We start from the raw sequence: 14627 nt of genomic DNA, 5'->3' as shown, positions 1-14627 counted from the left end.
CAGAAGTTTAAAAACAATATTACAGTCTTTATGAATGACTACAGAAAATATTTTTAAAAGTCACCTGTAGACCAGGAATGGAAGTCTCGATAGCTCCACACACGTATACAAAAATCACATTTGAAGACTGCATACAATTCAGCCTTTTTGTATTTTTTCTGCAGCATTTTTATATATCAAACATTACAGTGTGTGTGTGTTTTAAATTAAATGATTAAACTTTTAGGGAGTACTTTGACTTTCTTTCCTGTTCTATTACAATTCATACTTTTTTTAATCATGCATAATATAAAATAGGCATTCAAATACAGCTACTATCACACTAGAATCTAAAAGATTCACATATATCAAGGTTACATACTTTTAAAAGAGACAAGCAGTAAATAATATTACAGACAGAAGATAAGTATGGCCTAAAATACGTTTAGTACGTATTTCTTACTTTCAGTTTGATTTGATGTAATTACTAAAATATCATTTACAATGTATGACAGCATTCCACAGTTATCTCACCATAACTAAGATTAAGTTAAACAACCAACATAACACAAAATAGCACCAGCCCAATAATAACACATTGGCTTGGACAAAATCAAAGGACAGAATTGAAGAAACAAAAAAAAAATTACAATATATACAAATATTAATCTCCAGAAAAGCTATGCTGGAGCATGATGTTTCCAATTTCGACACCACTGTGACAAGCAAATCCTGTGGCTTTTCAAACCAGCCATCACATATATCTGTTTGTACAGTTTCTTAATCACACAACTGAAAATTTGGTACATTTATGCTAATATTTTGACAGTTAAAGTACTTAGTAGTTGTTGAGTAATTTGTTTAAAACTCAAATATTAATTAATATTTTTATCAATATCCCATCAATGTTTAGGCAGAACAGTGGATTACATAAACTAAGTCAAGAGGAAATCAAAGAAAGATGAAACTAATGAGCAGTACCAGAAATGAGAACAGTAACTTAACATCATAACTGGTGATCACAAAGTAGATGAAGTTAAGGAATTCTGTTTCCTAGACAGTAAAATTACTCATGACGGACAGAGCAAGGAGGGCAAAAGAAAGTAGACTAGCACTGGCAAAAAGTACATTCCTGGCCAATAGAAGTATACTAGTGTCAAACATATGTCTTAATTTGAGGAAGAAATCTCTGGGAATATAAGTTTGGAGCACTACATTGTAGGGCTGTCAAACATGGACTGTGACAAAACTGGAACAGAAGAGAACATAAGCATATGAGATGATGTGCTACAGAAGAATTTTGTAAATTATGTGGAATGATAAGGTTCTCCAAAGAACCGGCGAGGAAATGAATAAATGGAAAACACTGACAGGACGATTGGACTTCAGGGAAGGCTCTGTAGACATAGGTTGCAAGTGCTACTTTGAGACGTAAAGGCTGGCGCAAGAGAGGAATTCATGGTGGATTGCATCAAATCAGTGAGAAGTCTGATGACAAAAAAAAGTTACTAACCTGCACAAACCTTATCACTAGTCAATAAAGAAATTAAAACAACCTTATCTGCCCACTTTACGAACAAGTGTCACTTGCAAAAAGATGCCAAGACACCATGAAGGTAAGGCAAGAAATTTAATGTAATTTAGAAACAAGTTATGGCAGAATAATGAAAACATAAGTGAACTGAACAAACTTTCATTGATGCCCATCAATAAGAGCAAATGGGGCAGGAGGGGGGGGGGGGGGGGTGGAGTAGGAAAATTAATAGGTCAGAATACCAACAAAAAGGCCTCTGGAAGGGAAAAGAAAGAACAGAAAATTAGTGTATAGCTTACTGTCAGTTACAACATTATTAGACTTTGAGTCACACTCATATTGGACAAGTATATAGGGAAGAAAACTGGCCATATTGCTTACAAACGATCTGTTCTGGCAGTCATTTGAATAAATGAATTAACATATGGTAATAATTGTAAGTTACCAAAAAAAATCAAGAAAGGTATTCAATGCAAATTTTGTAAATGGTGGTTTCATGAAAAGTGTTCTAAAATAAAATATAAAATTGGTAACTGTATACTACTCACGGTCATGCGATGCTTGCGTAACGGAAAAATGTGAAAGAAAGTACTTAAACACTATCAGAGACAAGAATTCAATAATTAAAGAGTTGCAAAGTATAATGAAACTTTACAAATGAAATGTGCTGCTTTAGAACACAAATGCAAAATTCTGAGAAACAACAATAGTTTCAAAGTGGACAAAAATACATGTTTCATTACATTTAGCTCTCATGTAACCAAGAAAGGTGCAGCATCTGAAGAAACAGGAAAGTACAATGCAGAAAAAAATAGTGTGCCAAAACGTAATTATTAAATACAGCACTGCTGTATTAAAATTATGCATGTAAGTGGAATCTCAAAAATAAACATCAAATCTGCAAATAACAGTTTTGAAGCTAAACAAAAACAAATACACCACAGAATCAAAGTCAAAATATTTGAAGGCAGCCATGCATACGATGTTTCAAACTTTGTATCAAACTCTGCTAAAGAGACTGTGTCTCAGCTGTTGTTAACCAGGTGAAGTTCTTCACTGTGATCAGCAATATAGAAACGGAATGTGACATTTCTACTAAAAGTGACCGTGTTGCCCTCATAGCAGGCTGGAACAATGTTTACTGCAATGATGTGTCATTATCTTGCAACTGATGTTGACTACAAATGTTATATTGACAAATCTGCCAATGATATTTGATGTGACACACTCGGCTTGTGTTGATTCTGAAATTTGTCGAACAAATCAAAAATTAAAACATTTGTGTTCAATGTTTAAAAACTTAATCTTCTTGGCATCTACAGTTATGGAAAAGCTAGTTTCACAATGCATGAACAACACTTAAATTGATCTGATGAGCAAGACTTGCATCGGATATAAACAAAGCTGTTGACAAAATAATGTGTGAAAGCAATTATAAAAACAAACAAGCCATTGCCCTAAATGCTCACACACAGTGTAACTATAGAAAGAGGCCAATTCCAACCGTAAATGATCCAACATTAACAATCCAGAACAATTATTCAACACATAAGTGGAAGTTCAAAAATCAAACTAGTTTTAAAGATGCTTTACCTGGTAATGTAATCATTAATAATTTTATAATGGATTTGAACATTGGCAGTCCATCTGAATGAACGATCAACTAGCTTTATGATATGCAAATTCTGTGACAAAAATAAGCAGTAAAGGTAATACATCTAAAACCTGAACTCAGTGGGTTGGGATAAAGACTGCACAAGAATATTACAAGTAGTTTGTTATATTGTTGCACACCAGCTCTCCCTCATAATCAACCACTCTTTTGATGAGGGATGTTTTCCAGATCAACTAACATATGCTGAAGTTCAGTCAATTCATAAAAATGGAAAACGAGGAACTACAGACCTATCTCACTGTTACCAATTTTCTCAAAAATATATGAAAGAGTGGCATGTGATCAGTCAGAAAATTACAATTCATTCCACAGCATTATTTTATGCAATCAGTATTGTCTCACGAAAGGCTGCAGCAGCACAACACATACAATAAATGAATTGGTCATAAAAGTTAGCAGAGGCCTTGATAATAGAATATGTGCACCAGGAATCTTCTGGAACCTCATTTAACTTTTTGGTACTATAAATCATGACTTGCTTTTCTGCAAACTGACAGTCTATGACTTTACAGGAAAATCTCTTGGTTGGATGTCATCACACATGGGAAACAGAAAAGTATATGTTCATAACAGTGGCAAGGAATTCCTCTCTGGTTGCAAACACCCACAATCGGGCATTTCTCAAGGTTGAATGTTAGGGAAACTATTATTTCTGTATTATATCAATGATATGAATGCCATACCACATCCAGTCTAATACCATTTGTGTAGATGACTCAACAGCAATCCACCATATCTGAGTAGGCCCTAGGGAAAGTGGTGACATGGGTCAAAACTAACAATTTGAAATTAAACAGGAATAGTTCAATTTGCCAAAAAACTGTGCAATGTATAGGAGGAATACACCATATGGACAAAATTCCTTGGTGTTCCAGTAAATAAAAATATGTTGTGGAGTAATCACGTGCACAGTATACCAAGTCACTGGACAGTCTTGTTTATGTCATGAAGGTCTTATATAATATCACTGGTTTAGCTGTAATAATTGTATTATGCATAACTTGTTTTAGTCATTAGATGTAGTATAATTTTCTGGGTCTTTGAGTAAACTAATATATTCAACACTTTTAGACTGCAGATAAAGGTCATCTGAGCCACACTGGGAGCTAAGGAGAAATAAATGTGCAAACCTTTATTTGAAAATCTAAATCTAATGGTCATTCCAAGAATATATGTATTTCATTTTCACACAGAGAAACCTAAAACCTTTGGAGAGCAACTGCTTCTTGCATGAGTATAAGGCGGGATGTAAAGCAGCTCACATGTTACCTAGCCACAGACTAAAACTATCTGAAAGAACTCCACATTACTTAGGCATGAAATTGATAAATAAATTTTGGAAGGAGAAGTGGGACCCAAATCTGAAAAAAATACTGAAGAAGGCCTAGAAAACTACTAGAAAAGTAAATGGTACTACAGATTAGATATGTAACTACGCAAAGTAGCGTGTGTCCGAAGACGTAACACCTTATGATTTGGTAATATCGTGTCAAGAAAACAGTGCAACAACACAGCACTCTCATCAAAAAGTCAAAAGTTCGATATGTAAGAAATCAAAAACATGTATCAAAGGCATCTTACGTGTTGTCTGTAATTTCTGGCTACATGAAGAATGTGCAAAGTGAGAAAGAAATTCATAAATAATGACTATCCTCATATATTCCATGACAGGCAGAATTACAAAGCACAGTTAATTTAAAAGCCAAAGTCATTACATTAATGCAGAGTGATATAGAAACACTTAAAAATGAAATATTAGCAATAAAGAAAATTGATGCTAATTTAGTAACTAAATCAACCACTAGCAAAAAGAGCTAACTCGTGTGTTTGTGATGACAAACAAATCATAGGCTGCATATCTAATGAGGACTCAACAAATAAAGTACTCGGGAAATCAATAACAAAATATGAACGAAAGACAGCGAAGTATAGTAAAAAGAAAAACATTTGGTGCTCTGCAGCTTGTAGAAATTGTAAATATGTCACCTTTTTAATTAATTGTTAGACAAGTATTTTATTTCCCTGGACTAGTTTTGGGCGTTGTCCATTACCAGTGGGATGTATTACACAAAAGACATGTATTTCTTAAAATAAGTTCCTTACAGTGTACATTGCAAAGTTTTATGTATCTGTGATTTTTCAGTTCATTGTAATTTGACTTGCCTAATATGTAATGCTCTCTAGTATATCCCAATGACAATATTTCTTTATGTTCATGTGACAATACAATTACTTGATTTATGTACACATATTCGCAACTGCTGTACAAGCAAAGGTTATTTTTGGTGTATATCACAGAATATATATAATATTACTTCTAATTTGTATTATCTCTGTTAGCAGAACAAAGAAATGTCTTTTGATTGATGTATTCAAACAAGATCTTCAAATTTTTTTTTTTTTTTTTTTTTTTTTTTTTAAGATGAGGTCAGGATGTTTTGTTACATGTGCAAAAATTTCTTTTTGTTCCAAAATATTTAGTAAACTGCCTTTTTTGGCAATATGTAGGACTGATAGGCATTGTGTCATGTCACTGGGATATGCTAGAGAACATTAAGTATAAGGCAAGTCAAATAAAACTGAACTGAAAAATCACAGACACTCGTACATACAACTCTACAACATACACTTAAAGTAACTTATTATTAAAAAAAAAAAATGTGTGTCTTTTGTATAATACAGATGCCACTGTTGATGGGCAGTGCCCAAAACTATTCCTGCGAAATAAAATACTATCACAAACCAGCTATTGTAAAACACTTAATTAATAAAATAACTTATTTACAAAAACAGTGTTGATGCTGCGAGAGCCAAAATCATGTGGGGAAAACATACTACTCAAAAAATATCTGATAATAGGTGATTACAAAATGTAGTAGAGTTTCTGATTGCAAAACTGATGGTCTATCTGGAATCAGAACTAATCAATTCAGTAAGTGTATTACAAACATTCCGACATTGAAACAGGATGTATCAACCAATGCAAAAGAATCCACACAAGATCAGAAAGGAGTATTCATTAATGTGGGGGCAAACTGTTTACAGAACAACAGAGAAGAATTACTCATCAACAAAACTAGAAACATGATTCGTTCAGCAAAATGTGTTCATCCATCATGTAAACTAATAGTATGACATAGCAGATAGGAGGTCGGTAAGTGAAAAGCCCATCTGCAAAATAAACAGCTGTACGAGAAAACAGTGCAACAGACTTTGAACAATATTCATCAAACCAAGCAAATTTTTAAATTACAAATGTTTTGGGAGGGATGGATTTTAATTGAATAGACTAGGCACTGCAATTTTAAGCAAAATGTATATGGATGTCTACAAAATCATATGAAAGGGACAGTAATACATCCTGGTGGGGGGGTGGGAAGTGTAACAGTGAACATGAAAATGTTAACCCTTCCGTAGCATCTCAACCCAACAACCCATGGGAAATTTGTGAAAATGTAAATTTTCAAGAGGAACATCCTTAAGAAACAAAAAACAAAACTAGTATCTAACTGTTACATCAAAACATCCTAACTACAAGTGCATATAATTAGAGCAAGCACTAAGAGAGGAGAATGCAGACGTGATCATATTTACAGAACATGGTTTGTTCAATAATTTAATTACTAATGTTTAAATTCAACAGCTATATTCTGTCCAGCAGTTTCAGTAGATCAGAACATAAAAGGGCTATACATTTTAATGAGCATCTACACTTTACAAAACTGGACTTTATCACATAACTTACTGTGGAAATGAAATCTGAAGTTTCAACAATAAAGTCAGTGGTAAATGAAGAACCCATGATTGTTATACAATTGTACAGATCTCATAGTAACATAGAAAAAAATAACTGATGTTGTATATAAAAAGTAAAAGCACATAGGTTTGTTTTAGCTGGCAATTTTAATATGGATTCATTAATGTTCGTTAAAGATTATGAAAAAGTAAATGATATTTTGTGCAGTTCCATTTTGTTAGACACCCACAGATGGGCCCATCAGACTAGCTGTCTAGCTGTATAGATAACTTTTACACCAACTTAGATAACTGCAGACTTGATATAACACACCTTCATCTGTCTCATCATACTTGCCAGACAAATTAAATAATGAACATGCAAAATTCACAAAGTACTTATGGCATAAGGGAAATTAGATGTCTAAACTAAAAATCTTTAGAGAGGTTGCAGTATGAGACATGGGATGATACACATTGTGCAGACAAACAGAGTAACTTTTATAACACTTTCTTTACTCATTTCAGTGTACCATGTCCAACAGTTTTCAAACAGAAATGTGTTCAAAACTGCGTAAAACTGCCTTTGAAAGTGAAACAACTGAAAGAGTAAATGTTTATTCCTTGGAAAATATATAAAGAGTTCCCAGAGACACCAGCTAGAGACAACTACCAAATATGCCTAAAAGTCTATAAAGAAGCACTAAATTTACACACAAAGAAAATCATACAACAAAAAATAGTAAATTCAAGGAAAATGAGGAAATCAGAATAGAACTGCGTAAATGAGAGACTCGGCATAAAACCACCACCAAGTGTCAGCAGCATCCAACTGGTGGGTGATAGTGCGAATGTTTGAGACCCTTATATGATCATCAATGCTTTTAATGCTCATTTCATTAAGTCAGGTAGCATAAATGTGAAATCTGACACTGACGATTATAGAATTCCTTAGCAGGTACATAAATCAGTGTTATTTAGGAGACAACAGAAATAGAGAGTATAATAAATAAAATGCAAAACAAAGTCTCTACTGGTTGGGATTAAATTTCCTTCATTATCTTAAAATGATGCAAAAATTCACGAATTCCTGTTCTGGTCCACCTCTTCAATGAAAGTTTGAATAAAGGGGTCTTTCCATCTGATTTAAAATATGCAACAGCCAAGCCGTTGCACAAAAAAGGTAGTACCAACAGAGTAAAAAATTACTGACCCACCACCTTTAATTCTGGTTTTAAGCAAAGTACAAGAAAAAGTCACTATGATTAGAAAACTTTACAGTCAAAGGAAGAGTGCTATGAGAAACCCAACATAGTTTTAGGAAAGGCTACTCAACAGCATCTGCAGGTATATGACCCAGTACATATAGTATTTATGGAGCTAGATGAGAATGAAAGGGGGACATGCTGGTTCATTTGTTTGTCACATGCACCCGGCATAGCATTTCACAAGCTGCAGCTTGATATCAGCGTAACAGGCAAGTCTCTCACAGCCTTATCTACAAGACGTACCAAAGTATACAACATTATTAAGAAGTACAGCTGCAGTCCAGGTATGGTGAAGTGTGGTGCACACCAAAGGTCTTTCTGGGGCCTTTAATGTTCATATTATACATTAAACCACACTGTTCCATTTTTGGAATAAAAGTATATTTTTTTCTGTATAGGGAATTTGTCTTTTGTAAGTTTGTCATAATGTTTACCTTATACATCCCGTGTGTCTTTGCATAAAACTGTCAATTCTGGTGAGAGCATCTGAAGAGCATCATCGTTGATGCTACAGTCATTGCTATTTATAGAGAAATGACTTCTAAGAGTGGGTAGACATGGGTACACTGGTGTGATGGCACACGGGGCACGACACTTTATTGGCGTCCTCCACATAAAGTAATATAATATACAGAATTTACCCTAATAATAAAATATTTTCCAGAAAATCTTGTTTGTCTTGGGGGCCATTTGGCGCTGTGCAAGTGGCACAATGGGCATGACAGACCCCCTAGCCACCCCTCCCCCCTTTCCACAAATCACATCACTATGCCACTGAAAGGATAAGTTAGTTTTATCAGATTGACAGTACATAGTGATATTATAGTTTCTACGTATGTTGAATAAATACATGAACATTAGAGTGAGTGAGTGTGTGTGTGTGTGTGTGTGTGTGTGTGTGTGTGTGTGTGTGTGTGTGTGTGGAATTCATTCGTAATTAGTTCTCAACAACAGATTATAATGCATTATAGCTCAGTGTTCCATTTTTGGAACAATTGTACTGAATGGGGGTGTTGAAATAATTGTAAGCACTTGGTTTTTAGGTTGACTGCTGAAGACATTACAGCCTTACTGGAAGAAGATGCTGATTTTTGAGGGAGATTTATAAGTATATCCCCCCTGATGATGGCAGTCAGATGAAAACTTGGGTGATGAGTGCGAAAATGACATAAATCATTTAAGTGGCAACCAGTTAAGATTAGTTGCAGAAGCAAAAGTTACAAAATACTGTGATTAGGAAACTGTTACCCAGGAGGTAATTATTATACTGGACTACCAACTGAAGAGTCTGGTTATGAAATATGTGTTTTAGAATGTTCTTGAATATTTATCTGTAACCATAAAAGTATGATTTATGGTTTCTTGAAAGTTAATGTTTTATATTACAGTTATAGCATAAGGAATCTAATGAGCCATCATATTCAACTTCTGGTACCACCAGCCCGAATGATGTTTTCACTCTGTAACATTCTTACTCACGTACGATTCCTGTTACTGGAAGAGGAAAGAAGGCTGATAAGAAGTGGATTCAGAATGATATCAATGAAGTAAAAATGAAAACATGGATGCTTCCAGGATTTTGGAAGAAGAAATGTCACCATTACAGCTATTTGAACTGTTCTGTAATGACATTATCCTGGGCATGTTAGCTAATTACAGAAATATTTATGCTCATCAGCATGCAGATACAATACTCAATGCGTGAAGTGCAGAAATAAGTGTTATTGGCCATATTTCTTCTGACAGCTTACAACCCTGTATCAAGACATAGAATGTACTGGGAAATGAGCTGTGTCAACAGGAAGATTTGAAAAATTTGTGAAATATTTACAAAGATGACAGATTTTCAAGAGTACGATAGGAACTCTTGAATAATAAATGGCTAAAATCTTTCTCTAATGAAAACCTGCTATGTACTGATGAAGACAAGATTCCATATTGTCGTAGACACAGTAAAAAACAACATGTGGCAGATAAACTGATAAGGTTTGGTTATGAAGTTTGGTGTCTATACACAAGGTGAAACCTAACAGGGTGCTGCAACAGGAAACACTACACCTTAACTTGGTGTATGTTGGTAATTTGTTTTAGACCTAGAATCAAAACTTCTATTTGCAACTGAATAGACATACGATTTCTATTTTTGATAACTTTTTTACTTAATTGCTACTTCTGGATGCACTGCAAGAAATTACTGCACTGAAACTGGAACAATTCATTCCAACAGGATAGCAGATGCTCCTCTGCAAGAAAATGGAAAAAGCTCCAGTAGGATCATATGATCAAATAATCGACAATAAATCTGGATTGACTCTGATTCACTGCCATGACAATAATATTGTTACCATTCCTCAAACAGAAGACGAATTCAACCAACTTAAAAATATAAGTGATGCAGTAGGAGTGAGAAACTTTATTGACACAATTACACCTACTGCAGTTGTTAGATACGACACTTACATGGGAGGAGTTGTCAGAATTAATGAAACTATTGGAATATACAGCATTAATTTCTGAACAAAGAAATGGTACTACCAACTTCTTGCTTTTCCACTAAATACATCAGTCAACATTTTGTTTACTATACAGACAAACTCTACAGTATAAGAGCAATCCAGTGGATCTACTAGCCTTCACAAAGTATGCAGTAAACTGCTACTTTCAGAAGTACAGCTCATGACAGTCACCAGCCCATCTAGTTCAAAAACTGAAAGCAATACACAAAGGGTGCTCAGTGATGTACTCTAAAATGCGCAAAATAATCTGATTGTACCATTAGGCAAAAAACTAAGATGTGGCAAATACAAGAAGAATACAATGAAATAATGCCAAAAAGGTAAAGTTCCTTACCACACAAATTGTTTTGAACAGTTCTGTATACGCTAAAGTTGTGACAGAACTCACTAACATAGTGTAAACTTGTTTTCCATTATTTGGTTATATACTTACACACTGTATAATGAGTGAATAAGTTTTTTAAAATATGTAGTCGGAAAAATAAATGTAAAAATCAAATATACACACTCATTTCTCCCATCATTATATGTTAGGAACCTGTAACTGCCCATGTCCACTGTTCCATTCTGGAACGTGCATTATTTGTTACTAAATGTATTGCTAGAATCATGAAAATGGTATTTACAATTTATCTACACTTCAAACACAAAACTTAAACCATAAGTCATAAAAGATTTGAATGGGAAACCTTCCTGGATCAACTGGATTAATGATCTGTCCACAGAACACAACAGCATGGTCCTTAACTATGCAGGTGATACAACAATAGTTAATTGGGGGACACAACGTGAATGACGAGGCCCAAAATTGTTCCGTTTCTTACTTGGACAAAAGAATTACTTCCAAAACAATTGTATAAGCTTGAACATCAGTAAAACAAATCTAATGGACTTTCAAATACACCACCAACCAGATGAAGTGCAATGGAGAGTTGTGTCTGATGATGGTACTGAAATAAAATTGAACGACAAAATAGCTTTTCTTGGCAATATGTTACATTGGCATCTCTCTTGGAAGCATCATATTGATTTCTTAAGCACTAATTAAAAAAATCAATTTACGCTATGAGGACAGTGTCACAAGCTTAATTACGAGCAAATGAGTATTATCTACTATAGTTTAGTGTATGCGTACCTCACATTTGTAACTGCTGCCAAGCGTATATAAGGGTGGGACTAAATTTTACAACAAACTTTCAAAACATTTAAAAAGCTCTAGTGGAAGCTGCTTTGAAATGGCCTTCAATGAGTTTCTTACCAGTAAATGTTTTTTATATAATAAGGATTCCTTTCAGAGGAGTGGAACACTTTCACCTGTACAAATAATCTTTATATGTATCAGTAATTGAGCTATATTTATTTTCTTTTTTATTGTTTGTAATTGATCTCACATATTTATGAAAGGAAATATAAAATGTCAACAATTCACAACAAATACTTATATTTTCCCATGCAGAGCAAAGAAAAAATGTGTTATAGCTGTAGATTATTTTTTTAACTATAATCATGTAGATTAGTACCTGTTTGAAGAACTAACAACATATGTATTTACCTTAGATTACTTTTATTAGTCTGTATATAGTGTTGTAGCTGATAAGTCACCTATGTCACAATCTTTGATTGTACAATGCATGTTACATGACGATAAAGATTTGATAATAGTTAACTTCAGTATAAGATGTAGGTTCTCATTTCCCCATTTGCCTCTACTCCAATAGGTGTTGTAGTACTGAATAGTGCCAAGTTTGTAAACAAGGTAGTACCTCAAAAAATTCAGAGGGAAATTTGCAAGTAGTGCTCTGAATAATACCACCAGATTCCAACCAACCTCAAATTTTGAGATAGAGATGTGACTGTATACTACTGTCACCTACATTTCATGTGATGGAAGTATCCAGAGCTCTCATTTGGTACATTTAAAATTTGTCTACAGTGAAAATGCACATATTCTCGGAGTAAAAATTACATAACCCAAGTACGAGCACTTTACTTTATATCCACTCTGTGTGTGTGTGTGTGTGTGTGTGTGTGTGTGTGTGTGTGTGTAGGGAGGGGGTGATGGTAAGGCCACAACAAGGTTAATGGCAGTGTCCACATCTGTTTGGGTTGTTCTGGAATTTAAAAAAAAAAAAAAAAAGGGGGGGTAGGGAGGGGGAGGTAGGGAGGGGGAGGGGGGAGGGAGGCGAAGGGAGAGAGAGAGAGAGAGAGAGAGAGAGAGAGAGAGAGAGAAGAGTGGAAAGGCAACTACTGAATGTGTAATAAACAAAAGGATGATGTGCAGAAACAGTGGCAAATCACATTTCACAAAAGATACACCATATAAAGAATATGTGATCCACAAGTTTTTAGACATTCATGGAACTGGCATTCATTATAAACAAAATGCCTATTGGTTAATCTAATCCAGAAAAATTAACCTCTAATGATATACAAAAATGACAGACTTCTTGGTGATGAAAGTATGTCATGTTATGGTGAAGAGTGAAGCAATGCCACTGTGCCAGCAGGCATTCCTTAACTTGTTTGGTATTACTGTATGTTGATAAGGACTGTTAGAGGTAAGAAGCTTGTGCTTTAAAAATCGTGTAACATGGTGAGCTGATATTTTACATTACTTGTTTACACGTTAACACAGAATGCAATATGTATCCAATTCAGCTGGAGAACCTAGTATACTGATGCCTGACTATAGAAAAGCCTGGCATACAGACAGACCACTGAAAATTAGTATTGAAGCCAATGAAGCTGTGAAACGTATTTGCTGCTCCCAAAATATACTTCTCATTACAATCAGTTTAAAAATCCTATCAGATCATACATGTCTACTGTCCACTCCATGAGAATATGTGCATACTTCATTTTAAGCAATGCAATGAAAATTTGCTGATACTAGCATAGAATCTGATCAGTAGCAAAAATAAAGCTTCATGCATAATGTGAAGTATTCAATATATGCTTCAACTTAAGTTGTAATTTACATTTAACAAATACTTGCAGGATTTGTGAAATGTGCACAGCCCTGAACCTACAACCATAAAAAGAGCACTTAGCTCATGTGGCAGCAGTGAAAACACAAATGAACAAAGATAATAGTGGTGTTCTATTTGTTATTGCTGATTTTCAACAAGCTTTTCCCACATCTCACATTTTGAATGAAACAACATTTTATTTATGTAAGTACAGTTATGGTATTCAGGTGTTTAACAATGACCATGCAGTTATGAAAGTATAGTCTGAAATGTAGCTTTCTGTGTCTGTCATGATATTGGTTCTTGCTCTTTTAAGTTTTGCCTCGGCTGGTGTCAAAGTTCAGTGCTAATAAGCACATCATTTGGACCGATTTAGTGCTGCACAAGACAAAAATTTTCATATTGTCAGTCTTGGGATGTATTTTGTGAAAAATAATGTTTTTAATCCTGTAAGACAAATTTTTCAGGTCAGATGTGGATAGGGATTTTGCACTCTTACAGAAGAAGAAATGGGAGATGCTGTGTGTTTACTTGCAAACCAATGGTGTGATGTTACTGCTGCAGCAAAAGTATAACATTTTTTCACATTTAATAAAATGAACAAGGAAGGTTTGTTGATACAGAGAATGGCATTTCTTCAAAGATGAAATGATAAAAAAGATGTTAATTGAGGTTGTCTGTGTTTACTTTATAATCTGATAATGTAAATTTGGTTTAGATTTCTCTGATGCAGAAGCACATTAAACAGTTCAGTTTATGAATAGAAGTACAACATCACATATTATTCTTTAATTTATAACAGATGTATAGTGAACAAAGGGTGGTAAAGAAGGCTAAACACAATGAACTGATGAAACAACTGAAACATAAACCATGACTTTTATACCAAGCTTCTTCATAATGGTGGTAATGGCAATGACAACTGTAGAATCTAGAACAGCTATTTTAAGA

The sequence above is a fragment of the Schistocerca americana genome, chromosome 2 (genome assembly GCF_021461395.2).
Source record: "Schistocerca americana isolate TAMUIC-IGC-003095 chromosome 2, iqSchAmer2.1, whole genome shotgun sequence".
Lineage (NCBI taxonomy): Eukaryota > Metazoa > Arthropoda > Insecta > Orthoptera > Acrididae > Schistocerca > Schistocerca americana.
The sequence above is the reverse complement of the archived record's forward strand: the minus strand, read 5'-3'. Positions refer to the sequence as shown.